General features: G+C 40.2%; 1 protein-coding gene across 1 annotated transcript in view; it reads left to right on the top strand.

The window, feature by feature from the left end:
- Nucleotides 1–334: 334 nt before the first annotated feature.
- foxp2 (forkhead box P2) overlaps nucleotides 335–27,451 on the top strand; it is a gene marked incomplete at its 3' end in the record, with an annotated part of 91,952 nt that continues 64,835 nt past the window's right edge. The window contains exons 1-3 of the mRNA XM_079263521.1: nucleotides 335–452; nucleotides 8,811–8,882; nucleotides 9,481–9,546. The remainder of the gene's footprint in view (nucleotides 453–8,810; nucleotides 8,883–9,480; nucleotides 9,547–27,451) is intronic.

Raw genomic sequence — 27,451 nt, 5'->3', positions numbered from 1 at the left:
ACAAGCAAGTGCCTCCCCCGGGGGGGGGGGGGGGGGGGGGGGGGGGTTTCTAGTCCCAAATATACTTGCTTGCTGGGATACAGCTTGATGTGTGTTTGAATCGTAACGAGGAAAAAAAAAAAAGAAAAAAACAAGGCGCTTCTTCCTCGCATTGCGCGTCATTCAAACAGGACTCAGTGTACTGCTTTTCTCTCTGTTGCATTAGTAATAACAGCGGCGTTGACGAGAGACAGCAGGAGAGTGTGTGTGTCTCCGGCAGCGGTGCCCAGCGGAGGAATATTGAGCTTTTTATTTACTCTGCAGCTTGTTGTTCATTTTCTCAACGTTATGGTGAACTTGGACAGTCACGTGCGAAGATCTCCGCAAGTGTAGAGGACGACGACTTCTCACCTGGTGTGTCCCTTTGACTTCACCGTGAGTGGGGGAAAAAATATACCTGCCATTTTTTTGTGGTAAGTTTTTCCTGCCCAGGAGCTTATTTCTCTCCGCACCCGTTGACTTCTTTACCTTTCTGTCCCGCCGCACGTGAGTTTAGGAAGTGGACAGCCGGTCACAAGTTTCCCCACTGTTGTTACTTTGCTGCGTGACTTGCGACGTTTGCTTGTTATTTCCAAGACTTTTATGTGCTTTTTAATTACTGAGCATCTGTTGACAGGTTGTCCCCCCCACCCACCACCGCCCCCTCGGCTCTTTATCGTTAGGACCCTCAGAAAGTGCTTTTTTTCCCCCCAGTCTTAACGCCGAAATGCCAACAAATCGTTTTACTGTTTTAACCATAAATTACCAAATGAAATAAAAGCCACGAGACAATTTACACACATGCAGTGGCATTATCCACATACGTTTTATTTGTACATTAATTCAAAGAGCGTAATGTTCGATTTAAAAGCAGTTTTATTGAATTTATAGCTGTTTCAAAACTTTTGTTCAGCATTTATGTGAATTTTTTTAAGACAGCAGAAATGAAGGAAAAACAAGTAAAAAAGTGTTTTAATTTACAACCTGCTTTATGTGTATTGGATTTTAAATTAGCATTCCATACTTTATATATATATATATATATATATATACATATATATATATATATATATATATATATATATATATATATATGTGTGTGTGTGTGTGTGTGTGTGTAATTTTCCTGAAATTAATTTAATGCTGCTGCCTTGTTATCACTTATGACACAAAAAAGCAATTTCTATAATTGATAAATTAAACTTTAGCTGTACTCTAAAACAAAAACTAAAATGATAATACAATTTATGCATAAATTGTAATTTTTATGAATATCAGTGCTTTATATGCAGGACTGATAAATGCATTATCAATACATATGACTGCCAGGAGTCAACAGCTTACCGTGGTTGCACGCTCCATTTTTATATTCCATCTTTTTTCGCTGTCCCGTGACAAACATGGGTGCTGGTAGCATATTACGTTTCATCATGATGAACCTGCAATTAAAGCTCATTTATCTCAGGTCTAAAAGCTCCTTCCGAGATGCTCTGTTACACTCTGTGTCTTGTCATACCTTAATCACTATGGCCCAAAAAATCAATAGATGTATCTCTTTTTTTTTCCCTCCCCCTTGTAAAGAAATTCTAACGAGGCATTGGGAGTTGCAGAACTCTCCAGGCCTGTCTTCTGATCAGCTTTCACCCCAGGATTAGCTGGAGCCACCCTCCTTGTTCAAGCTGCAGGGTGCACAGGTGTTCCTTCCTCAGTTATGCAGGTGTGGGCCAAGTCCTTCCCCCCTCACTCAGCAGCTCTCACTCTTCAAAGGCCAGGCGGCAATAAATGCCCCTTGTGAAAATGTCAGCGACAGTGCACAATCAGTCTCTTTGTTGAAATGCCCCCATAATCATTTCTTACAGCACATTTTAAAATACTCCATGCACTCTTGTATATTTGTTGGGATGTGGCATGTATGAGTGTGAAGGGGTACTAGATTTTGTAAAACAGGATGTGTTTTCCTCCCTAAGGCAAACTGGAGAGAGACCTGCCATTAGTCTCCCTCCAAGAGTGACCGTTGTTGGGAGCAGTGCACTTATTACCCCGGCTCTCCCCTCTCTGCGTCCATTTTTTGATTGCTGCATTCATCATCGGGTGGTCGTGCTCTACATTATGGTAATAGGAAAATGAATGTCCTCCACAGGATTAATGTGTATACCCTGTCATATGTTTCAATCATTTATCAAAATTAAGATTCAGCTTTCAGCCCGGTGAACACTGGTTGCTGCAGGATTTTACCTTCAGATATGGAAATAGTTGCTTGCAGCCGAGGTGAAGCAGAGTGCTTTATCTGTGAATCTATGAAAACTCTGTGCGTTTCCTGTGCATGCATCACCTATTCATATTGACAGCAGTCAAACCATTCAGTTGCAATTTCAGACAGTTGCACAGATTGCATCAATCGTGCTTTGAGACGGTTCATTTTGTAAGCAATAAAACACTTACTTATGGATTAGCTTTTGAATTGCACCGTCACCCATCCCCCAACACTTCTGTAATTACTCAGTCCGTTGGCTCAAGCCCCTTGAGGTGTTGCTACATTTGGAGGGATGGGGGGGTGAAACAATCAAGAGAGAAGTAAACTGGCATCGCTGTCCTAAACATGTCCTGTAGCCCATCTACATAAGCTACCCGGTGTGTTGTCATCTCTGGCTAACTTTTTCTGAACTTAAAGGCCGATTTCATGTTATATGTTCATGTTTTCTCCGTTAACTTGATATAAACGTTTCCATGACAACCAAGTTAAAGTGACCTGAAGTGATCAAGCCTAATATATATTCTTTTGTCCTTATCTCCTATCTCCTTCTACCCCCTCCCCCTTGCTGCATGATTCCCTCCCCCAATAAGAATGGAATTTGTGTTGACAGTTTTGGCCTTTAATGGCACTTTTGTGCCGCGCAAAGGTATTTGTTTACCAGGATCATATGCTGCAAGCTGTCAGCCTCAGAGAGATTGACTTCTAAAGATAAAAGAGTGCATTACATGCTTAAGAGGCCACCCTTCTACACTGTAATTATCCACATCACGGTAATGATGTTTTGTGTGCCCCAGTAACTAAGAGTCTTGAGACAGCTCAGACTTTTTTAGTTACGCTCTGGGTCACTTCTTAAGCCCAACTAGACACTTTTGGCGAAGAGAAACACTGTGACTCCTTGGCTGGAGAAAGCTACACAGGGTAGGGTCAGGGGATGTGGATTATAAAGGAGACTGCAGGATCTGAGAAAAGTCAGTAGCTTAGTCGTTTACAGTTTGTTTTTTCTCGGCTCGATCTTTTACCGAGTCCTTTTTTTCTGGATGTGATGTTTGCTTTGTCAAGTTGGAAAGACTAAATGGTTAGATATTTACTTAAACGAAAGCGGCGAAGAACCAAAATATGCTCCATGGATTTTTTATTTTTTTTTGCAGATTTTAAAGGCCAAAAACGAATTAAATCTCCCCGACAATGAAGGGTAGTTTTTGGCTGGTGTGTATAATCTCACAGTGTGTTTGACTGTGAAATGGAAAGAGACATAAATGCAAAGTTAGAAAACAGACTTTGGGTTTGTGTAAACAATGTTTCCTAAATGTATGTAAAAATAATTCAGACTCTCCATAAAGCTCTCCTGGCACTGTAGCCTTGACCGTGACATCACCTCAGATGTAATTCTCTCTGTTTCAACTCACACTCAGAGCTGCCATACGAGGGACGCATCTCTCTGTTTATCCAGTAAACTATGTATTCGTTCGAATCACAGCGAACCGACATTTTTTCCTCTCCCTTTTTTGTTGAGTTAACAATTGCAACATGGTGTGAAGGCATTACAGCTTTTATTGAAGCCACGGTCAGGACAGTGTCCTCATGTGGAAAAAAATGTGTTGGTTTTGGGGTCTTGCCCTGAATAAAAGACAGAGGGTCAGTCATGGTAAAAGGCAAGGTCAGCATTGCTCATGCTGCATTCAGCCACCAGCCTGTCACTTGTAAACAGTCAAACATCATGTGAGGCATCACTGATGCTAAGAGTGGTAGCTAACACTTTTAACACTGTTTAAATGGCCTTTGTTAAAACATCTTTTGTATCCTTTATTTTAAATAAGTAGTGTGATATCTGTGCTGCGCATTCAACAGAGCAAACACTGAGACTGGAAGACAGAATCAGATGTTATTGTTTGTATTATGAATAATAGCTCACAATTAAAAGCTAGAGTAATGGATAATAATAAAATAATTAATGTAAGTTGTAAATCATAGCTTTAATATCTTTGTTTCAGTCATAGACTGGCTCATATTGACGAGCTGCATCCTGCTCAGAAAGAAAGAGTTACTATGTTCTCTTTGCTGTACATCTCCAAGGACCTTTTCTCTTTACCCAGACAAAGAGAAGGAGGGAAAAATGTTTATTTCTAACATGTTGTTGGTGGAAAAAAACATCGGGGGGGGGGATTGTGACAATAACAATTTTTGACAGGCACATTAGGCTGCAGAAAGAGCATCCAGCTCGGGGCTGAGGGCATATGGTGCTGCCTTCTGCTGGCATAGCTTTAGACCAAGTTACAACACTCACACAGGGTCACGACTGTCTCAGGTTTGTTCCTTCTGTCTCATCTAAATAAAAACAGTAAGAATAATGCAAGTGTGGGGGTTGGGCGGGGATGGGCAGTGATCTGGAGGCTGGGGTTGTCGCACACTAGCTGTGTCTTTTAGAAACGGACTATATGATTGCTCAAAGTCATGCCCCATTTGTGTCAGGACATAATATGGTCAAAATATGAAGAGGAGACATTTGACATTTTCAGAATTGCATCTGGATAACTTTGGATTTACTCACACTCATACTGTTTGCACCTCTGTGTTTTATTTCCTGGTTTGCAGTATAAACATGAATAAAATGAATGGAAGTTATTAAGTAAAAGAAAATATGGTGGAGTGATTTTATCTTCTTTCATCATCTAAAAACCCATCATATGCTTCTTGATGGCAATCCCTAATCCCACTCTAAACAGCAGCCATTTTTTTCAAACGACCGACTCTCTTCGGTTTTCTTCTTTGTAATGTGGATTGGATGGACTTAGATGATGTTTAGGATGACGCAGGGCTTTGGTTTGAAGGCTGCAGATCGGTGGGAGGGTAATTACAGCCTACTGTGCGGCTTCCTGGATTTTCCCTGGATCACAGCTACAGGCCGGCTTGAAGTGCAGCTTTGAGAATGAAATAAAATAGCCACAACATATGGACCCAACAAAACAATGGTTTGTTTTTTTTTCATATTTGATGAGTAGTTTTTAATTTAGATTGTCACTTCTGGCAAGCAGCAAGGCAGATGGTGCAGACTCGAGTGCCCATCAGAGCCTAAATACCTCTAGGCAGCTGTTGGTCATAAACTTTTTTTCCAGCATTTTTTTTTTTTCTGCAGTTTCTGTCTTTAACACGGCTTGGGTCAAGAGGAGTCAAACCTGTTACAACACCTGTTCCTGCATATGCAAATCTGTTGTTTTGTCATTTCATTAGGCAAGGCAAAAAGACAAGAGTCCCTTGTGGTTGCAAATGCGGCTGGCACTGGGCCCATTTGGCATGCTACTCAGCAAAAAGATGCTTGAGGCGGAGTTAGGGGTGGGACGAGAAGTTGGGATTCTTTAGAAAAGCGACTCAACCATTGGGTGCTTTCACATCGCAGCACAATTTGGATGGGTTCCCAAAAATCGAGTGAAAGATGTTGTGCCATTGAATGGGTGGTAACTCCCTCTCATTATATGTCTTTATCTTTCCTGGATCTGTAGGTGAATGACGGGGGACAAGCTTAAAGTCCAGTAACTGGCACACGCGTGCCTGCCACACGCCTCTTACCACACTCCCCCACTTTCACCCACCCACCCACTCCATGTCCTCTCCTCTGTTGCCCTCCTCTCCCTCCCCCCATCATCATCCCTTCATCATCTGGCGCCCTCCCGCAGCGCTCGCCTCTTAACCACATGTGCCAGCGCGGGGCCTGCTCTTGCTCGGGGCTAATTGTTCACTGGTAAACTGCACACTCGTTGGTGGGGGTCTCCCCTTCAACCAGACGTAGGGGCTGCGAAGCATCGAGGTGGTAGCAGCGGCAGTGATGGTGATGTTGGGGTTACAGATCACGATCTCTTCACGCAGTTTATTTTCCCCATATAAGTCTGGAGATTGTCTGTTGTAATCCGTCCTGCATGCTGAATGCAACAAATATACCATGAAATTAAAGGTTATTGCAGGAGCGTAATGCCTAAGACTAGCAGAGTTATGTGTAGTCCTGGGAAGAATGAGAAGGATGGCAGAGTATGTACCCCCCCATCCCTCTATTTCTGATCAAAGACATGGATAGATGCTGTTTGATTTCTTTTATTAACAGGATATTTCATTTGCTGACTTTGTTTCCTAGTTTTCCACTAAAACTAACCTGTGAACCATTTAATCTATTTCAAGTTGTTCTAATCATAAACTATGGAAGTTTTTATTAAGAGCTTTTTTCATTGACATAAAAAATGGATGGATGGATGGATGGAAAGACCCAGGAGTAGTCCCAATGTTGGGTTAATCTCATCTGATAACTCAGGCCTTCCACCTCCTCCTGTCTCTCATTTCTTTCTTCCCCCTCTTTGTCTTGCTCCTTCTCTTCTCTCCTCTGTCATGGCTTGGTGGGTTTGGCTCGCAGGTCTGCTCCTCTCTCACCACACACAAGGCATTAAAGCCAGGGCCCACAAGCCCCCTCTGATATGGGAGAGTTCATTAGAGATGTGCCTTTGATGGGCAGCCTTTTCATGTGACTACCGGTTTTTCAAATACCTTGATGTAGAAGCTTAAGAAGGCATTGTGCAGTAAGCCCCCCTTTTGATGCGACTTATTTAGATCTGCATAGTAAATCAGGGGGGAGTAAATAACCAGCCAGCAGATGGAAGCAAGAAGATAAGGCAGCAGCGAACAATCGCATTTGTATTTTGTTATGATGTTGACAGCAGCTAAAATTCACTAATCTAGAGCCACTGATCTGCATTTCAAAGAAATCTCATTTAGCAGCAGGCAGGATAAAGTTCCTCTCATTGTGTCTATTTTATTGCATTCTTCGCTAATTTATCTGCCCACAGATTTAACGTGCAGGGCTTGGTGGTAGGAGCTGGCATCCGTGCGTTGCATAGGGGGTCTTAAATACTGTGAAAGCGGTTACGTCTAGACTGTGAGCAGAGGGTAATTACACGTCTGACCATGAATAGAATGAGTTTGAAGACTCATCTTTCTTCGGTCGGGCCTGAATTGCTCGACTAATGCTGATAAGGAGCATTTGGTCCCCACAGAAATATTGCCAGTGACTTCCCATAACACCCCCCGTTTCCAAGACCAAGGATGGTATTTACTTTTAAGATAAAGTTATTGTGTACAGTAATCTGACTTGTTAGCATAATGTTTTCTTTCATGGCAGGACCTCCTTTTTCTGCAGTGTGGAGGTATTTCTGGTGAGGGTCTTAAATAGTTTATCTTGACTCAGTGTGTGGACGCTTTATGTAAATATCAGCCTATAGCATTATTAGACCTTCATGAATACTTGAAAGCATTTGCCATATATTCATAAGTTGATAGAATTTACTGATGATTTTACATTTGGCATTAAATCATGTATGGTATTTGTAAATCCTTGCGAATTGAATGGCGTCACAAAAACTAATAGCATGCCAAATGCTTTTCTGGTGAATAAAATATGACGTCTGCACAGCTCAAAGAAGGTGAAGTCTGCATAAGGGCAAATAATTTACAAAAAGTGGTATTACCTTGTATATTTAAAGGTTAGCCCACAGAAATAGCCTATTTTAATGATAATAAAAAGAAAAAAATGTGTGTTTATGAATTTTTTTTGCCCCCACCACCACCACCACCTCCTCAAACCTTGTTACCTTGCTCTTGGTAACTGTTGCAATCTGTGCAACATTCTCCTCAAACTCACAACAGTGAAAAATTATAGCAGTTGGCATGTTTTGTTTTCAGCTGTGCTTTTTGAGCTGAGGGCTTTTTGTACAGTTCAGAGAGCACATTCCTCGGGATTCAGCAGCCGCTGGTTGCCTGTAGGGGTCATTGGAATTCTGATAGGATAAGAGGGAGAAAAAACACACACACACACACACACACATCTCTGAGAGGAACATCCAGGCCATTTCATGCCCCTCATGCCCCCAGTAGCAGAAGTTAGCCTCCACCATGCTCCTAGAAGCACAGTTTGTATTATTTTATTTTTTTTAAAGTGATGCCTGTGCAGTAAAAATGTCTAAAGCCATCAGTAGCTGCAGTTGGGGTGTTCCACTCTTGCTGGAGTTGTGTGATTAACACAAAAAATCATCAATACTAATGGTCTTTAGCATGTGTGCAGCGACGCAGATGGCTGAATGGGGGTACATGAGAAATCAATTGTCAGGTTAACGGTGTGATTTACTCCGCGTTGAGAGCTTGAGCCTTCCAGGCACTGCACCTTTTAACTCACAATGAGCAGTTTTTGTGTATGTGTGTTTGAGGGGGAGGGGGTGGGGGCGGTGTTGTGCTTGTACTTAAATGTACATTGCCTGTCAGTGCATGCACTTATATACACACACACACGCTCTCAGGCTTCACAGCAAAATCCAGGTGCACTTTGTTGTTTCAGTTTCAAAGTTTATTGCTTTCACCTACACACCACACAGAAAATAGTTATGCAATGCGCCGTCTAGCCCACACTTGTCTAAAACAGCAGAGAATGCACCAAAAGGACAAAAATCATTGTGCGATAAAGTGTATTTAAACTAAGTGTATACTTTTTTTTTTTCTCTTACCTCAGCGAGCTGACATCGCTGGACTTCTACCCCCACTCTGTGACAAAACACAACAACTGCAAGTTCTCTCCCTTAGGGTAAGTAACTGAACATGGTTCCTTCATGTCCATCTGTCAAAGAGTTCTTAAAGATTAGAGGAACATCTAGCTGTGTGTTTTCAGCAGGTAGTATCAAGAAGTGTACCCCCTTGTGATAAAAGAATAGTTTATTAACTCACCGGCTCTGGTTGGCGGTGTTACAGTATTGTTAGTCTTTTGTGTTTGGGTGATTGCAGACCCTGGTGGGGGTCATAGGGTTCCCATTCCTTCTCAAATGTAACAAATCTTCATCTTGTCCACCTTGATAGAATTCCCTCTCCACTGGGCAACCTCTCAGTTGTGCCTGTTTGGTTTTCACACCCCAAGGATTTTCAATCTACTCTCACTTAGATGTTATGGTATGCACTGAGGCTGGCAAATGTGGTCAAGCTCAAAATTCATGTTTTGTATTTAGTTTGTTGATGTCTTGATTAAGATTTGTTGCAAAAGTGACAAGGATAAAGGGATAAGGGGACTTAACTTTATCCTTGGCAGCTTGCATGTATGACTGCAGCCTGATGATATATTTTTTTCTTCATCATTTACTATGCAACTTAAATTTCAAGTCAAAAATCTATTTTCATACTTTGCTTTTTAGGATGAAATATGCACACTTTGTATCTATAGAAGAAAGCAGAAGACACGTAGTGTGAAGTGCAAAGTGGTAAGTGAAAGCATTTTTAATTTTTTTTTTGCATGACTTTGTGTTGTCTCTGAGTCTAATGTGTCCCTTGTAATGAGCCATATCAGTCCTACCTGTTTATGGGATTTGGCTTTGGTAAATCAGAGTCCTGGGTGCTGAAATCAAATGCAACAGAGCAAAGTACAAGCAAAGTGGAGTTTGTGCTTAATCCCATGTAAATATTGATTTGGAAAATCTTGACTTTGTTAGAAATGCAGAAAAAAGGGGGAAAAAAAGCTTTAAATAATCTACCATCTCACACAGTAGAAGAAAGAAGTAATAAAAATGGAGTATTAAAAGATGTAGGTAAATTTAATTTAATGTAAATTTCACTAATTCATTTTATTAAGGGACATCATTGAAATTCTTGAATAATTTGCAACAAAAAACTTAAAAATGTTAAATTTATGGGTCTTGTAAACAGTACAACCTCTAAACGTTCAAGGTCAATTATGATTAAATTGCCTAACTGATCCAGCAGTCATGGACATAATTGAAGATGGCACAGTTTTTCCAAAGTTAATAATTTAAAATGGTGTTTGTCACCAGTTTATTAAAGAGTTTTGAGTCATGTGAAATGAGCTAGCAGCTATTCTTATTTCTACAACATGACCTGTTATGATCATTCTGTTAATTGCGTTTTGAAACATCCCATTCATAGTGTAGGAATTCAGGAACCTAAAAACTTGTTTCCAAGACTTATAGAACGTGAGAAGAAAGTTGAGTGTAAGAACTGATGATGCTGCTGACGATTCAAGCTTTTGGTCATCGGAATAATGTATGTGTGTAAACATACATGGGATGATTTGTTACATTTCACTGATCAGTCAGTACAGCGGCAACACTTTTTTCAGCAATGACGGTATTTATTAAAAAATAAGCCTGGATACCCCCCCCACTGGTGCACCACCCTTGTAATCTTACAGATCTAAGACAAGCACAAAGATGCTGAGAATTTGCTAAGCTTTAATACAGTAAATACTATATAACTCAACCTACTCAACAGTTCTTCTACCTTTTCCAGAGTGAAAAAGAGTCCAGATTTTGTATTTTTCCTCTTAAAAGAGATTTGAATATTAGTTTTTAATTTGTCTAGTACTCAGTTAAGTCTTCAGATGAAGTCTGACTGCATATCTGCTGGCCTAAAGAAGTCCTTGTAATAATTACAAAAAAGTTTAATTGCCCCAGTTGTGCAATTATATATATATATATATATATATATATATATATATATATATATATATATATATATGTAATATATGTGTGTGTGTGTGAATAAACTACAGCAATTAGGCATTTCTTCAGGTGCTTAAAAGAAGCTGTGCTTTGCCTGAAGAGCTTTCTGCTTATATTTCCTGTGTTTGAAATTGATTTCTTTACATAGATCAGAGAACTCTTGTCATTCCATTTTCAATCCCCAAATGGTTTCTCTGAGCTTGTGAACAGTCGTCCCTGTGAGTGGGCAAACAGGGAAAACCTCCATGGGTCTTTACCCTGGGCACCAGAAGCAGTCAAGGGAGTAGAGGCAAAAAAAAAATCAAAGGGATTTGGATCATTCCCTATTGGTAGCTTTCATTGTGTCGCTGATTTTGGATTGGAGGTGAAAACTGCACGATGAGATGTGGGGGTGGATGCAGATCAGGAAAAGCACCCCCCCCTCACCCTCCACCCTTCTCTTTTTTTTTTAATCTTTATCCACCATTAACCCCTGTGCCCCAGTGTGTGGCTGAGATCAGGGCCTTTGGTCAATCCCCCATTCACTGCCACCCAGAATATTTTAAAGTTAAGCCCCGTCGCTTAACAAAAAAAGTCTTACTCATCAAAGGTTTACTTTCCCTGCTTTTCCTCTCTGTCCCAAAGATCTGCTGCCGTTCTTCACATGTCCTTCTCGTTCTATGGTCCACTGTTTTGTCCACACTCTCAGGAAAAAAAGATGGGAAAAGTTGAAAAAAGTTTTGAAGTTCCAAAGTCTTCATTTTCAGCTTAATGAAGTTTGGTTTGGGTTCTCATAATCTTGTGCTGTGAGCAAACTGAGCAAAGTGATTGGACTGATGAGGACATACTTATTTCTACTGTGGAAGTTTTTCTTTCTATACCTTATATCTATAGTCCCCCCCAAACCCCCTTGGGCTTTGCTGATGAGAGTGACCCATGATAGAGTTGACCCACTTTGAAAATTTAACCATAACAAGACTGATTTCAATCCAGGTCTCCTACACAGTATAAACATTTCAGATTTTTTTCTCTTTTTTTTCCATGCCTTGTCCTGGCAACCGTCAGCTATTTGACTTTCACGTATCTGAAAGAAATATGATTGAAGGTCTGCTTAGAAAAACAAGCAAAGATGTGCTGGGTGTATCAGTAGGTTGGTCAGGAGTAAAGAAAAGAAATTGCATGGAGAGTGTTTTTCTAGAGTGCACAGTTGCCATGAGAATAAGGCAGAGATGGGGCTCAAAATGAGTATTGCCATCATTACTTAAGAGAAGATAAAGAGTCTCATTGAGTCTATTGATCCTCATGGCAGCCTCCTGGTTTTTTCTCTGTTTCACTCTTATCTTTCATCCAGCTGTTTTTGTAGAGCCGAATCTTCATTCTATTTTAAGGAAGATTTTTTTTAACAGAGGCATATAGGAATCAATTTGCCCCTCAGCATAGGTGGCCTCAGCACAATTCGGAGGCTTGCCAATGGTCCTGTATGTGTAACTCATATTAGGGATGACTGATTCTCTGAAAATGAGTGATTGCAAACACACTGCATGCACTAGCTTAATTTAAAAAATAAAAAAGGAGCAGGGTTCTAGTGTTTCACGTGTTATTCTTTCCCTTCAATTTAATTGGAGAAATGTTGGGTGCGGAAGCTGGGCTCGATGGCATCTCTCCAAGAGCCTGAGATTATTGTGAAACCTAACCTGAGGCAGTCATGACATCAGAGAGGCCTGACATTAGGTTGAACTCCTTCTTTCAGGTGGGAAGAATTACGAGTGGCTTACCTCGCAGGTGATCGTGTCCAGTGAATCAGTCGCACACAGTCGCGCATTCTTCTCCCAAGGTCTAAACGCTGATTGTCTTGACAGATTGAACTTGTGTGTTATCACCAAACTGTCACGGAGCCTCATTTTTCAGCCTGCACGCACAGTCCAAAGTTTATGTTAGCCCTTCACAGTACAGTGTTTTATAGGGATATCGTCATCATGACACAAACTAAATATACAGTAATTTAACCATCTGATGAATTCTGTTTATCTCGGGGTCTGGACACTGCATTAGTGTACAGATATACTTTGAGTTGCCAAGAAGTTGATGCAGAATTGTCAGGATTTAGGACATGTCTAAAATGCATGCATCTCATGCTATATGCTAGCCCCAGAAATGGGAGAAATGCATCTTTCTTTTGGTGCTATGCAGACAATGTGGCAATGATCTTTAGGTAAGACTTGGCATAATTTATACAGAACAAAGGTTTATGTGAATGTAAAGCATTCAAATAAGCAAATAAGCCCACCTTTTATATGTTCATGTTAAATATTAAGTGAATCAAAAGTATATGTCTTAAATACTTTAATCAAAAAAAAAAAAAATCAACATTTTTTATCATGATTGGAGTTCTCTTGTGATAATGTACATTTTTTCAACCTTTGCTCTCTCGTAAGTAAAAGTTTCAAATCAAACCATGCAGTCCCAGCTTCTTAATAAAAGCTTTTTCTCCGGAGGCAACATGCCAAGTCCTTTGTTCATAATGATCATTTGATCGCAGCTTGAAAAGGGATACCGGTGGCTGCGAAATCCTACAACATCTAGGAATCTGACTTCCTCACCACAAACCGCAAGCCTAGACAGTGCGAGGGTTGCTACCTGCTTGGAGGCAAAATGGGCAGAAGGTATTCATGTGTGTGCAAAACATTCTCTCCCAGCATGCTCGATTTGGGTCATAGAGCTGACAGACAGTGGAATGTGAATGTGTGTATGTTGACAAACTCCACTGCACTCTGAATGGGGTTTGTGATTACACCTCATCATGCGTGTTGCATCGGTCCTGTCCCTGGCCCCCGATTCCCCTTCCCCTCCTTTCTCTCTGCCCTTCGCTTCCCTTTCACTCACTCCCTTTCCCCATCTCTCCCTGGTGCCTCTTGGGCAATCATGTGGTCACACTACCTGACTCTTTGCTGCTCAAGAGTGCAGTTGACAAAAACAGCCCGAGGCCCGTCATGTGGAAAAGATTCAGTCGGCATACAGCATACATCCCACCCCCTCACTCTACAACTCCTTACTTTCTCTCACTAACTAACTGAAGCACCAAGGTGTTTCCGTTTTCTGCTCACCTGTGAAGGGAAAGGCCATTGCTCTTCTCCTGTCTGAGCACGTGAAAGTGAATAGTTGTGTGTTTGCAACTTTGTGGCCACAGTGCGTGGAGGCTGCTTTAAACATGCGAGTATGGGTGCTACTCACCGTCTCCCTCCCACACTCTGTGCAGGCAGTTTCTCTTTGTCAGTTGAGTTGCACTCCTCGTGTCATGTAACATAAAGCTGGCGGTCAGTGAGAGCTCTCAGCTGTCAGTCAGCTTGGTGGTCCTGGCCTGTCGGGCTGCTCACCTGTGTTTATTGGACAAGACCTGCTCCACATTATCCAGGGAGAACATCTTGTCTCCCTGCCTTTTCTTTTTCTTCTCTTCTCACCTTTGCTTTTTTTTCACTTTGTTTTTGTCTCTTTTTATCATCCCCTATGTCTGTCTTGCCCCTTCTCCTCTTATCTTAAAACAATATCACTTTTTATTAGCATCTCTCTAATTTTTTTTAAATCCAACACCACCTTTCCCCCACAGTTTTCTCCCTTATGTCCTAAACAGTTTATTTTTTCTGGCTTTCTGTCATTTTTTTTCTCCCTTTCTTCTATTCTTTTGTTTCCCCTCTCCCTCCTTCCTAGCTGTACATTTTTATTTTGGATTATTTTGGGACCTCTTTTTCAGACTTTTGGTTTAGCGCTGCACTCTCTCTTTGGCGACAGTGTTCATCTTTTTTCTGCACCTGGCTGAGCACACGCACGGGGTTTCATGCACAGCCGCCCGATGGCTGATTGAAACTTGTGTCTCAAAGTTGCTAATGTTCACTGAAGCATTATATTGTAGATAAAGTAAATAAACTGGGCTACCATGGGAGGAATCTCTGGGATAGACTGCTGCAACCTAACGCATGACACACACACACCTGTGCACATATATATGGCCTTACAGAGGCTTTCTCTCTTTCACTTACGCACACATCAAGACACACACATGCATCAAGTAAATGGCTGAAAACATGTCAGTGATGTTCGAGATGTGAGGAGAGCTGAGGTAGGGAGATCTTTTCTATGGCTCAGGAATTTCACAAGTTTAATGTTTTTTGAGGAGCTCTCTTGAAAAGTAACAGCTGGACTCAAAGATCTCCAGTCAAGTGGCCGCTTATATAAGCGGAATCTAATAAAATGTTCATACATATATATATTGTAATACAAAGGGCGTTTTCTCTTCAACCAGAAGTCATCTTCAGCTTCTTTCATTCACATTTGCTTTTTTCTGAACTTTGTAAGTGCGCTTTTCTTTTCAGAAGAAGTTTAGTCAAACTTTGCAGTTCCATTCAAATAAGTTTTTGGAAAGACTTATTAGTATGACTACTTAGCATGCTGGTTAAATCGAAGGGTGGAGTCTTTGTGGCTATAATGTTTAAAACCAATGTCAGCAAAATGATCCCTCAGGTAAATGTACAAGTGAGGCAGTGGAGTCACAGATTAAAGAACCCTGCCTTCATATTTCCATCTGGTATTATATAGAACTCCCTTGTATTCACTGTCGCTCCATTCTGTGCCGTAAAGTGGTATTGGTGACATGGTAATACATTTGCTTTGTGCCCAATGATAAATACTCTACCAGGTCTTACTCACTCCGTTGCCTTCGAATATGTCCGAACAGCGACTGTATTGTCAAAGGCACAGGGGTCATTCAAATCTCAGTCTCCCTTCCTTTTGCCTTTTGTCAAATATTTCTGCGCGGGTGATAGTTTTCTCATTTATTTAGTGAATAGTCCACGAGCAAAGAAGAAAGAGAGTTATGCATTATGGAAATGATGGAATGGGTTATAATCTCCCACATATTCATCATGGCAGACATTGGACCCTTGTGATACCGTCCTCCATTTGGGCATTGTTCCTGCTCTCTTTGCATACTGCTCCTTCAAATGGGCAAATCAGGCTTTAATCCTGTCTCTTTTGGAATGACAATGTTTACCAGCTATCATTCAATATGGAGCCAGAGGTACCACACACTTCTCTCTGTGTATATGAATGAGCTGGAGCCAACTGCAGAACGAAATGTTAGCCCTTTGAAGAGAAAGTGTTTGGACATTTTTGAGTGAGATTTGAAACCTCAGAAACGTTAACCTTTTACCCCTGACCCATGAAATAGTTGACAGAAAATTCAGCTTTTTTTAATATAAAGTCTTTAAATGTTCCTTAAAGAAAATGTAAATAAAGATGAGCAAAATATTTTGCATACAGTTCCAGTCAAAAGTTTGGACACACTTTCCCTAAACCCATTTGGACAGTGTTTTTAAAGTGTTGCAAGATCTGTTTATTCTTACGTAGTATGTCAGAATTATTGAAGTCCAAAAGGTATCCACCAGAGGTAAGAAGACAAATATCAGATTGTATAGGTTTTTTACATTTTTACCATAAAGAGATGCAATAGGTCTCAGAAACATAATGTAGTATCATACATTAGCTATTAAGTGGTTAACATTGTTTCTATGCTTTCTGTATCTATTGCTTAAAAAACCAACAAAAAACCCAATGCAAAGTACAATTGTGTCTATCTTCAATATTGACATGATTATGGTGGATGATTATTGCCTACAAAAGGGGGATTAAAGTTGGAAATGTTGCACAATATTGGAAAAAAAGACATTGCAGTTTTTTTTTTCTATTCCTATGATACATATTACGATATGACAAAATACAGATGACTTGAATAGCAGTTTAAGCTATGTTTCACTCCGGACATCTTGTAACCTGCACTGTCCTTACCTCTTTTTGTGAATGTTACAAGTATGGTTTTTGTCTGTATTTGAGTTTTATTCTTGTTATCTTTTATTATTTTCTTTTAGTGTGCTATGTCCTGAGGACAGTTTTCCTTCTATCATGTCCAAACTGAATTATATTATAGCACATTATTGGCATTGGCAATAAACAAACTTGTGTGTCAGATACTCTTGAAATTGATAAGAAAGTCAAGTTCCTACATTGCAGGACCTGTTATGTGACTATTACTCACATATACATTGTGATGGCAATGCTCAAGTGATGTATTGTGTAGCTCTAGTATAATGCAAGTTGGGTGTTGTATTATTATGTGTTTGATACACTTCTGAGTGGATCAAATGCATTCTTGCAAGAATGGCAGGGGTTTATCCATAAATACCCTTTGTGTCACTTGTCAGTGTTTGTTTTCACAGTTCACAGCCCCCATTTTTTTTTAACCAATGTGTTACTAATAAGAAACACATTGGGATAATGATGAGATTTGCAAATGGACACAAATAAGAATTAGTGGTAAACTAAGGTGTTATTAGCTCTATTTTCTTTACTCCCCATTTCCTTCCACCTGCCATGGTATTTTGCTGAAGTCTTGACAGTATTACAGATTCATGCCATAGCTGCGAACAATCATTACTGTGTTTTCACCATTGTGTCAGCAACCATTTTCTATCATCACCAACAACTCACAGCTATACCTCTGGCATGTGTCTCCTACGTTGGCATTGAGGAAGAAATGAAAAACAATCGCTTCGACCTGCGGCGACCCCTCCTGATGCACAGTCAGTTAAATGGTTTGTAAGACGTTTAATTACCAAATGGTATAATCATTATTCATCTCATCATTAGATGTATGATATTAAGTGAATCGCCTCCCCTGGGTCCCTGTGTTTCACAGATCAATAGATTTAGATGATGCTTGAAGGGACTGGGGGGCTGGGTGGGCAGCTAAATCACTTCGGAGGCCCTTCATATGAACACACGCATTGTCCCTGTGATGAACAGTGGTGACATCCACCCACGTATTTGTGCAATTAGCTTCTATATAGGTTTAATTATGCTAATTTCTGTGTCTGCACACCAGAGCGGCAGTATGTGACTTTTTAAAAGGGATTTACAGCTTCTGGGTTTATTTTGATGGTGAAAGGACATGAAACAATGGACAAGGTTATGGCACCACACACTCCTCATCCGCGCACTGCTTGCGTTTGCACTTTGGGACACTTTGTTGGTATGACGTATTGTTTGAAGGCAATGTGGAGATTGCTAATACAGCATGTACACCTCTGAGGCCCAGAAGCCTGCAGCTTGATATCGCCTGTATTCCCAGTGTGAATATGGCTGAGTGGTGATTGGGGAGTTGCTGCACCAGAAGCTGCTATTAACTGCAGCAAGCACTACTAGCTTGAGTTAATTGTCCATTATCTACTATTATCTAAGCAACCCACCCTCCACCCCCACCCTCCTCTCTTTCTCTTTTATTCTTTGTCACTCATGTCTGTAGCCTTCACTGCCAGTTTCACACAGTTATTATGATGTAGCCACTTCTTTTTTTTCAGCTTTTGCAGCCTTAAATCAATGCTGCAGTCAAGTCAACTTAAGACTTACTATTAGCAAATAGTAACAGATTTCTAAACATGAAGTCAGCAAGGCATCGTGTTTATTTCTCATCTTATCTTTTCCACTGGAGAGGGAAGTGCTTACGTGGTTGATATCCCCATCCAGAGAAGAGATTTCAATAATACGTCATTGGAAAAGTTTAGAATATATTTGAATGTCAACTAAAGAAAAAAAGAAATAATTGACAAGAAATAATATATATTTTGGACTAATAAATATTGTTCATCACAGTTAACCGAATGAGATCAACATCTTTGGTTTTAGCTTGATAAACTTTTTAGGTGTTTGAGGAATCCTCAGAAATTTCACTTGATGGCACTGTTTTCCTTTTTGCTCCTGCTGAAGCAACAGGGCATGTTTTATGCATGCCGGGCACAATGTGAAAAGCCTGGTTGTGCCACAGATCCGTGCATCTTTCTTTCTCTTCTTGTCCCTGAGCTCCACAGAGCAGGAAGAAATACTGACAATAAAATCATGCACTGCACTATTTAAAAAAAAAATAATCATGGCCTAGATAAAATGATCAAAATGCAAGTGCACATTGCAGCTCTGAAGTTTATTAACTTTTAAATAATTTGGAGTTTCTAATCATTGTTTTGTTTGATGTTTTATTGATTTTACCAAAGGGAAAAAGTTTAGTTTTAGTTTACTCAATAAAGTGAGTTAAATTTACTTTTTGTGTGTGAAATTGATTTGTTTAATGAATAAGACAAAATATACACACTATAGTGGAGTGCATACCATCTGTTTCTTTCAGTATGCACCTTTTTTTCTCAGTAGGCTCTTAATAAGCCTCTAACAGACTTACTAAAACACATGTTGAAGGTCTTTCCATTTTTTGGTCATGCTATAGTTCTGGGTAAATTGAAAGAAACAAATGACCACCATTTATCCATTAGTCTTTCTATGTTGTAAGAGAGAGATGGATCAAACTGACTTTAAATAGGAGTTGGATGGATGGATAGAAGACAGATGATTGGTTGGGGGCTGGGGAGATGTCAAGATCATGTTAAGTTAAAAAAAAATGCTTCAGCATTGGTAAGTGTAAGAGTGGTGGTCCATGCCTCGTGAGTACCCTGCAAGGAAGCCATACATCATAATAAAAAATAACTGGAGCTTGTATTTCAGCATCGTGCTCATCATAAATAAAGGTGCGCCACATATAATTGATGCTTGTGCATGAGGAACTCGACTGGAGATGAGAAATGGAAATCTGTGTACTGGTAAATAGATAATCACACAAAAGTAATTGAGGTTTTCAAACCCCAATCTAGTCTGCCAGCATGAGCTCGTTTGCATGTTAATCACGTCAGTGATTTCCCTTCATCACAGGGAAGTCCATGCACACTTCCATAACCAGCTTTTAATTGCATTTAAAATGTCACAGAGGTGGAACACATGTAATTTAGCCAGAACTGTGTCCAAATTAATGGGTACTACTGAGACGCTCCATTGGACGGGCTTGGAAATGAGAGAGGCTGTCCATTGTTTGGGTCTTTATTAGAGATACCTCAGTCCTCTCGTCTCTTCATGATAACATCTCTACAGCACCTTTTGAAGTGCATATCAAGGCTTCAGAATGAAATCTGACAAGCATTTTGTGAACAACTTAACTCTACAATAGATGCCAACTTCTTGCAAAATAAGCCAAATGGATGGACATTAAAAAGCTGGAAAAAAGAAACATCAAAGGAAGAGACCACAAAGTCAAAGTGTTTGGTTTTAAATGGAGAAAGGGATAAAGGAATAGTTTATTTTCTTTCATCACCGGGTGTTCTTTGGCATATAAATTACCGAGATGATGTTTCCATAACACAGCTTAGGGCACTCCAGAGAGTGGAAACCTGCAAAACAGACCTATTTAATTTTTCATAGAGCAGGACCATCAGGAGCAATAAGCCAATATTCCTCTTCCCCTTTTCCAGATGCCTTCTGCACCACTATATCTTACCAAAACCCAACCCAAGCTTTTTCTTTTTCGGGAAAAAAATAAATAAATAAATAAAAAACGTTCTGCCGAGACCTACATGAAAGGAAGGAACTGTTGAAATGTTAATTTTACCATCTGCTGTTGAGGTCTGCTACCTTTTTTTTGTGTGTGTGTGTGTGTTTTCTTTTTTCACTGCCTTCTTTAATTCCCAGTAGTTCTGTTCTGTTTCATGAATGTGCTGCTATTTTGGCCGTTTGAAGTCACAGGGTCTCTGTGAGCATGGCTTTGGCTGGCTGGAAAATACAATGCCACATGGTAGGCTGTGGAGACTGTCACGTTAGTTTCCTGTTTAGAGGCCTGTCCCTCCTGGTAACCCTGTTTCTTATACCAGTCCCAAGGTTCCAGTTACACATCTATGCCCACCTCCGGAACACAGTGCGTCAGGAAGGGGAAAGAGCAAGGGCAAGCCCAAGTCAGCAAGACAGCGCGTGCTCGCCTTTGGGGACCTATTTAGTCTGTTGATCTTAATGGTGAGGATTTTAATCACTTATTTACAAGACCCAAAGCACTGTTATCTAATAAAGTTTCTTTTCACTCTCAGAACATTATTATTGCTCGTTTTTCCTATAAGGTCAACAAACCTCAGTGAATCCGAGATCTAATTGAAATTCTTGGTAGCTGTACTTTCCCGTCTTTATTTGTCTGGCCTTCCCATCACAGAAGTTGACACTTTTAAAAGCAAAAGTATATTGCCAAGTTTGCTGTGAAGATTTTGCCAAATGGATAGATTCCATTGTGAGATTTGATAGTTGGCAATTAGGGTGAGACATCCTGTGTGCAGAGTTGCTTAGCATTTTCCTTGGCTGGGACCAGATTGTTTAGTCTGCTCTCATTGTGAGCTGTTTCTGAGCATTTGACGGTTGTTTGCAGAGCACTGGGGGAAAATGTGAGAGGGGCCAGTGCCTTTCTCTATTTATTTATTTTCCTCGTCCTTGGAGCAGGAATCTGATTTGTGTTCGTGTTTCTCTATTCTCTCTGAGCGTTTTTTAAGTGTGGCTGCTGAAATCTAGACTCTGTATGACCTCACTGCACGGCCTGTGTTTCATTAATGACCAGCCCTGTGGTTTGGGGAGAGGAATATTTTTCATATGACACCGCCTTGCATTAGCGCGGAGCGGCAGCTGCACAACCACAAAACCATCCAATTTTGTGGCTTTGAAAGGTGTGAAAAGTTCAGCTCCCTATAGCAAGTCTTGCATTTATAATTATGCTCAGTGTATGCAAGAGCGCGTGCATATGTGTCAAGGTGCGGAACTACCGAACGCTTGTAAAAAAAAAATAAAATAAATATAAATATAAAAAATGTACTAATGAAACATTTGTCTTTCATACTCATTGGCAGCTTGTAAAGTAAATAATGGAGATATATTTCAGAGTGAGAGGTTTACACACTTAAAGACTTGACATGCAATGCCTCTGAGAAGCCACTTAACATAACAAGAAATAACAGAAATTTAGAAAGGAGTAGGTAGCATTTTGACAGATTGATCCATCTATAGTAAATATTTTATTTCAACCTGGTTTTATTCTGTTTTTACCCTTTGTCCCCAATACAAGTAAAGCTTTTAAAGACTTCTTTTTTTTTTCCAAGTGCCACATCTGGCATAAGAAGTATTTCTTTGCAGATTGATTGATTTCCCAGGCTTTGTTGGAAGAGACTCATGCAAGCCACACAGCAATTGACTAAGAAGCACGCATCAATTCACAGACACACGTAGCAAGCCTCAGTACCCCCTCCCCTTTAAGAAAGCTCAGACACTAGACTACTGTAACTCCATTTGGTACATACCAGGATATTGTATATCGAAAAAGAAACCTCAGATTAGTTCCATCCCAAAACAAAGAGCACTTGTGCTACTACACTCCTCCACCCCTGTTAAAGTGACTGTAACACAACAAGTATAATTTAAATCTAAACATAAGATAGCATGAATATACTCTTTAGCCATTTTTGCGCACTATTCGCCTATATATATTTCAGCTTGCAGGCAGGAGGTGGAACAGGGAGAGATTGAGGTTAGTCACCTAGTCTCAGGGAAAGTGAACAAAGCAGAAGATTACCTAATAGTCCTGCTATGTATTTGAAGTGGAGCCTGCTGTTTGTTTGGAGATGGATGTGCTGGGAAATGTTTCACAAGCAGCTGATGGGTACTTTCAAGCTGTCAGAAATGCCCCCATTTGCCATTTGCCTTCTCAAACAGACTACAGAAGACTTGAACACGGGTAAAGGACAAAACAAAAAGAAAGTTATTGTTTTCTTAGTTCACAAAGTATTAAAAAAAAAAAAAAAAGAGTTGCCTCCAAGTATAATTGGGTGCCCTCGTGTAAATTGGATCTCATCGATGATGATGATAGGATGACAGGTGTAAACCACAGATGCATGCTTCACTCACTATTTTTATTGTCTGAAGTAATGAGATCTCAGCTGAATCTGCTCTCCTGTAAAGTATGTTTGTAAACATCAGTATTGTAGTTTGTCAGTAAGAGATTATGATCTATGTTACATTCATGCCAGAAAATGATACATAGCTGCATCAAAAACACCATGAAACATGGTGTAAACTGCTTAATTACATGCCAAGACTAGAGAAAACAAACTGAAGCAGGGGCATCTGTGTACAAGTAGAAGAAATTGTTTTAATTTGTTGCATCATTTTCTGAAATTAACAATTAAAATAAGCGCAGTAAAATGAAGATTTGGAAATGTTCAATCATTTGTGTTTATATGGAGTGGGATAGTGCTTGTATTATATTGAGGTTTTTAAGGCTGTTTTGTGGGAATTGACAACCAGATACAATATTCCCCAAATGTATGCTGTAAAGGAAGATAAACCGAATAATTTTATTTTTTCATACCCCAAACTCTTCTTCCTTCCTCCTTTGATATTTTTTAACAAACAGTTAGAAGCTTTGATTCTTAAAATCCTCTGCCAGTCGTTTCTGTTTTGCTAAATTGTACATCAAGTCCTATTTTCAAAGTCATCAGCGATTGCTTTTTTGCCACTCAGAGCACTGAACATGGACAGCTTTTAAAGGTAGTGAGTAGGTCTGATAAGTGGCTCATTCCTTGTACTAAAGCATTTTTACTGAAGGTTTAATAGCTACTGTATAATGAATTATAATGTATTCTCTCCAATTGCAAATTTCCTCTAATATAGCCCCTCTGCTGTAGTGAAAAAGTCCATCTGAATATAATTGTGACCAGTTTTTTAAGAGTACAAATCAATCGCATGATTTTAAGTAGTTAGAGTCATACTTTTGTTGTAAATTTCCCCCAGTGCCAAATAGGATGTTGCTTGTATAACTTGAATTGCAAACCAATTTCGAAGTAGTGACATTTTTCATCCCGAAAATGATTTGCTGTGTTTGCAGCACATCATGGTCAGTTCTAAGTAGCTGCGTGTGTTACAGTAGGATAAAATGCAAGTGTTCAGCTGCACATTTCTGCCTAGTTTGAACTCATTGAAAAGCAATAGGCTTATGAATCTTGCTGTTCCAATTTAATGGAACATACCTTTCAATGACAGTGTGCTGGCAGCACATCATCAAAGTGAAACTTCCAAAGTTCCGCTTAACTTGTTGCTGAAATAGTTTCTCGTTTTCAAGAAAATTGCAGTGCGCCAAGTCTCAAGAAGTGTATCAGGGAATCATCCCCTGAAGGAGAAATTGCCACTTGCATACTTGTCTTTGACCAAAGTGAAGCCCTCACCCACTCCAGGGGAACATGCGCTGTTTAGGAAGATATAAAGGAGTAATTTTATTACTCGGTACATCTCCCCTCAGAAGCCATTTCATTTCTCCTTTCAGCCTCCACAGAAGCCTTTATTTGATCTCATATTCCAGAGTATGACTGCCTCAAACCAGTTGGACTCCGTTTATTTTCATTTGGAAAACACATTTAGTGTTGAAGGAATGGCAAAAGATTTAAGTGAAGAGCAGGGGTCCTGGTGTAGAAGGGACTGAGGCAAGTTTCTCTACATGTCAGTGTCCTCCTGCAGGGATTGTTGGCAGTCAAACTTTGTTTTAATCTCTTTTTTTCTGGGACCTCTTATAGCATGGTGGAGAAAAAAAAATCTTTCAGGCATAACCTCTACTCTTGTTGTCCTTGTAAATAGCTGTTAGGTTTGCATCTATACTGCGAAACCGATCCAACCGGATACTCTTTACTCGGTGCTTTGAAACTGCAGATCATTGAAAAAGTGTGCCATTTATTAGGCAGCTCACTTAGGCAGCCCAGATGTAGCTGGTCACTTGAGAGGGAGACTTCCTCATAAAGTCTGAGCCTTTACAGCGGGCACAACCGTGGAGTCAAAATTAACCCGCAGCCTTCCTTCGTCTCTACATATTTGGTTATTTACTAAATCCTGACCCAGTGCAGCTGTCTGCAAAGCCTGCACCTTATCCAGAGTCCCACATTTCCTTAAAGTCTCACTCCCACTCTCATTTATCAGTGTTTCTGTCTGCCTCTCAGCCTGCGCCTGCAGCACCTATATCCTCTCCAGCCTGTGTCTGGTGACAGCACAATGAAAACATTTTTGTGGAAAGTGTCGTTTCAGTGCTCTGGAAGTCCCACTCACCTAAATAGTTCCTCCTCTATGTCTTGTCTGTCTTGCTCCTTTTTTTCTCTCTCTCTCTTTATTTTCTGTGGGAGCAGTTGGGGAGGTATCACAGCCTCACTGGGCTCAGTTCCACACATTCAATTACCTCCAGATGTAATTCCTATCCCCCCACCCTTCACCCTCAAATTAGTGGCTAGTAAAAATTAGGTTTGAATTAGCAGCGGTGTGGAGAATATGAGAGTTGAATTTTCCATATAATGAGTTTATTATTCTTTGCTAGAATGCCATTTTCCTGAATTAATTTTATCAAGTTTGTTTTGTTTTTTTCTCAGTGTAATTAGCATCTATTTGAATGGTGTTTTAGTCATGAATGGATGGCAACTATGTCAGCTGGGCGAGGTAATAAGAGGACTGCAAGATCCAGCAGTAGAAAAACCAAAGTTCCACATCTCAACCATTTTTGGAGACTATTCCCCAAACTTTCATTATTGTCTAATTCACGGTCAGTGTTAAATGTTTCATGCAGTGTGAAAGTATTTTTCATTGCTACTTGTAAATGCATCAATAGGATTCCTTGGATGTTAGGTAGTGGTTGTTGCATAGCATATACAGGTGTTGTGCTCCTTTGACTGCCAGTGGAGCTTGTCTTGCTGCCATTCAACTGTGTAGCTGTGGTTCTGGGAATGATAATCTCTTTGGCAGAGCCGGAGCTGTGGGATCCTCAGACACTACAGATCACTGTCATAAATGGGTTTCAGATTCATGCCTTACAGGAAATCTGAATGAATGAAACGACTATTGAATCTCACATTTTTTCAGCTGCCTTTTCATCTTGATGACATCTTAGAAGCCAGGAGCATAAAAAAAAAAAAAAAAAAAGAAGGAAAAAAAAACAACAACCAAGCAGCATGTACTTTTCTCTAAGTAGGAATTTAATTAAACCTCTGCTTTCTTTACCATTTGATAATATCTACTCCGGTGAAAAAAGAGAAGTTGTCCATGTTCAGCTCTTTCATGTAATTCCAATCAGCGATATAACAGGTAAACTGCTGTGAGCTGCACTTGCTTGTTTAAATTTATCCATCTCAGCTGAGCCTTTGATTTCAGCAACTCGTTTAATTCAAATACTTGTTTGAAGAAAAGATTTTTTTTTTTTTTTTTTAGAAGCGGTAGTGTTGGGGTGGGCATTGGAGGCAGCCGTGGTGGTGGAGGAAAATAAGAGGAGGCACAGGAGTGCCAATTTAACCTGGAGTGTCTGTCGCTGGTCTACCAGCTCCTTCGTTTCAAGAGGCTGGGCCAGCTTGAACTGCCTGACTTCTGTCATTTCGATCTCTTTTATTTTTCTGCTGTAATGTATACTTTAATTCCTGCCCGCCTGCCGTCTGTATATTGCAGGCGCGTCGGCAGAAGCAGCTGGTGGGGAGGCGCAGGTATCATTAAGCCTTGGAGAGGCACCAGCGGAACGCTGCTGAGTGCTATACGTGGCTCCTCACAGCGCGTGTTGATATTTCTGGGCACAGTGAATGTACAGCCTAGTTTATTTTCAATAGGAACCCGAGGCCTGGCTTGGCCGGAGTGTCTCCCCCCAACCCCCCTCCACCCCCAACCCCCAGCTGCTTGCTCGGGCTGTTGATATTGAGTCAAGCAAACACTCTCTCAGGGATGTCCTGTTGGGAACTCAGCCAAAGTCGCAAATGGAAGTCACATGTGGAGACTCCCAGAGGAAGACAGCGAGGCCTGAATTCACACCCTCATCTACAATAATCAAATGTACACGTTTTATTAAAGGCTTTATTAAAGATTATACACAAGATAGAAAATATTTCATGACTTGTTGATTTAAAAATGCTTTATTTGTATGAATTTAAAAAAGACTTGAAAGAACACACAGAACAAATTATTATACAGAATTTGCTATTGTGTTAGTATTAATATTTAGTATTGCAGTAATCAAGGATTCCTCTGCCTTCATTAACTGCCCTTGTGGTTTTATTTTTTTTTTAAGTAGCAAAATACATATGCAAATATATTTGGACACTGTCATTATCACCCACTTAATAGGCATTTCATTAGGGATTTCTGAATGCACTGTGCAAGGCAAGTTGCCATGGATACCTTGGTGCTTAAGTACAGTATATTAAATTGGTGCTGTCTTCCAACCACTTATATAATCACCGGTCCGTAATGGTCTCTGCCTTTGTGGCCATAAGCAACATATTGTGTGATCAACATTGGCCAGGACTTGAAAAAGAGCCCTACCCAGTCATTATGCCTTATTTGGTTTATTATTATGTGTAGGCTAGACCTGACCAGGAATTGTGCTTGCAGAACATTTAGGTGACAACTACTGAATGGTGCTGATGTGCGTTCCTTTTATTGCTCATTGGTTATCACGGTTGCAAGGGGTAGTAATGACGTCACGTCATCCTGTGAGGGTATAATATGAGAACAGAGGAGGAAGGTAAGGAAAGGTAATTTTCTAATGAAAAGTGTATTTCATTGATGCTCTTGGTGCCTAAGTTCAAGAAAATAAATCCTTATCAAATCCTCATAAGTATTTTCTCACAATACACATTTACCTAATTCCACTTTCTAATTTATAATGGGTCCTACAAGTTTCCTAAATGCACTAAATGTTTCCCTTTTTAAATGTAGT

This window comes from Telmatherina bonti (genome assembly GCF_933228915.1).
Source record: "Telmatherina bonti genome assembly, chromosome: 23".
NCBI lineage: Eukaryota > Metazoa > Chordata > Actinopteri > Atheriniformes > Telmatherinidae > Telmatherina > Telmatherina bonti.
Note: the sequence above shows the minus strand (reverse complement) of the source record. Positions and strands in the feature narration are given on the sequence as shown.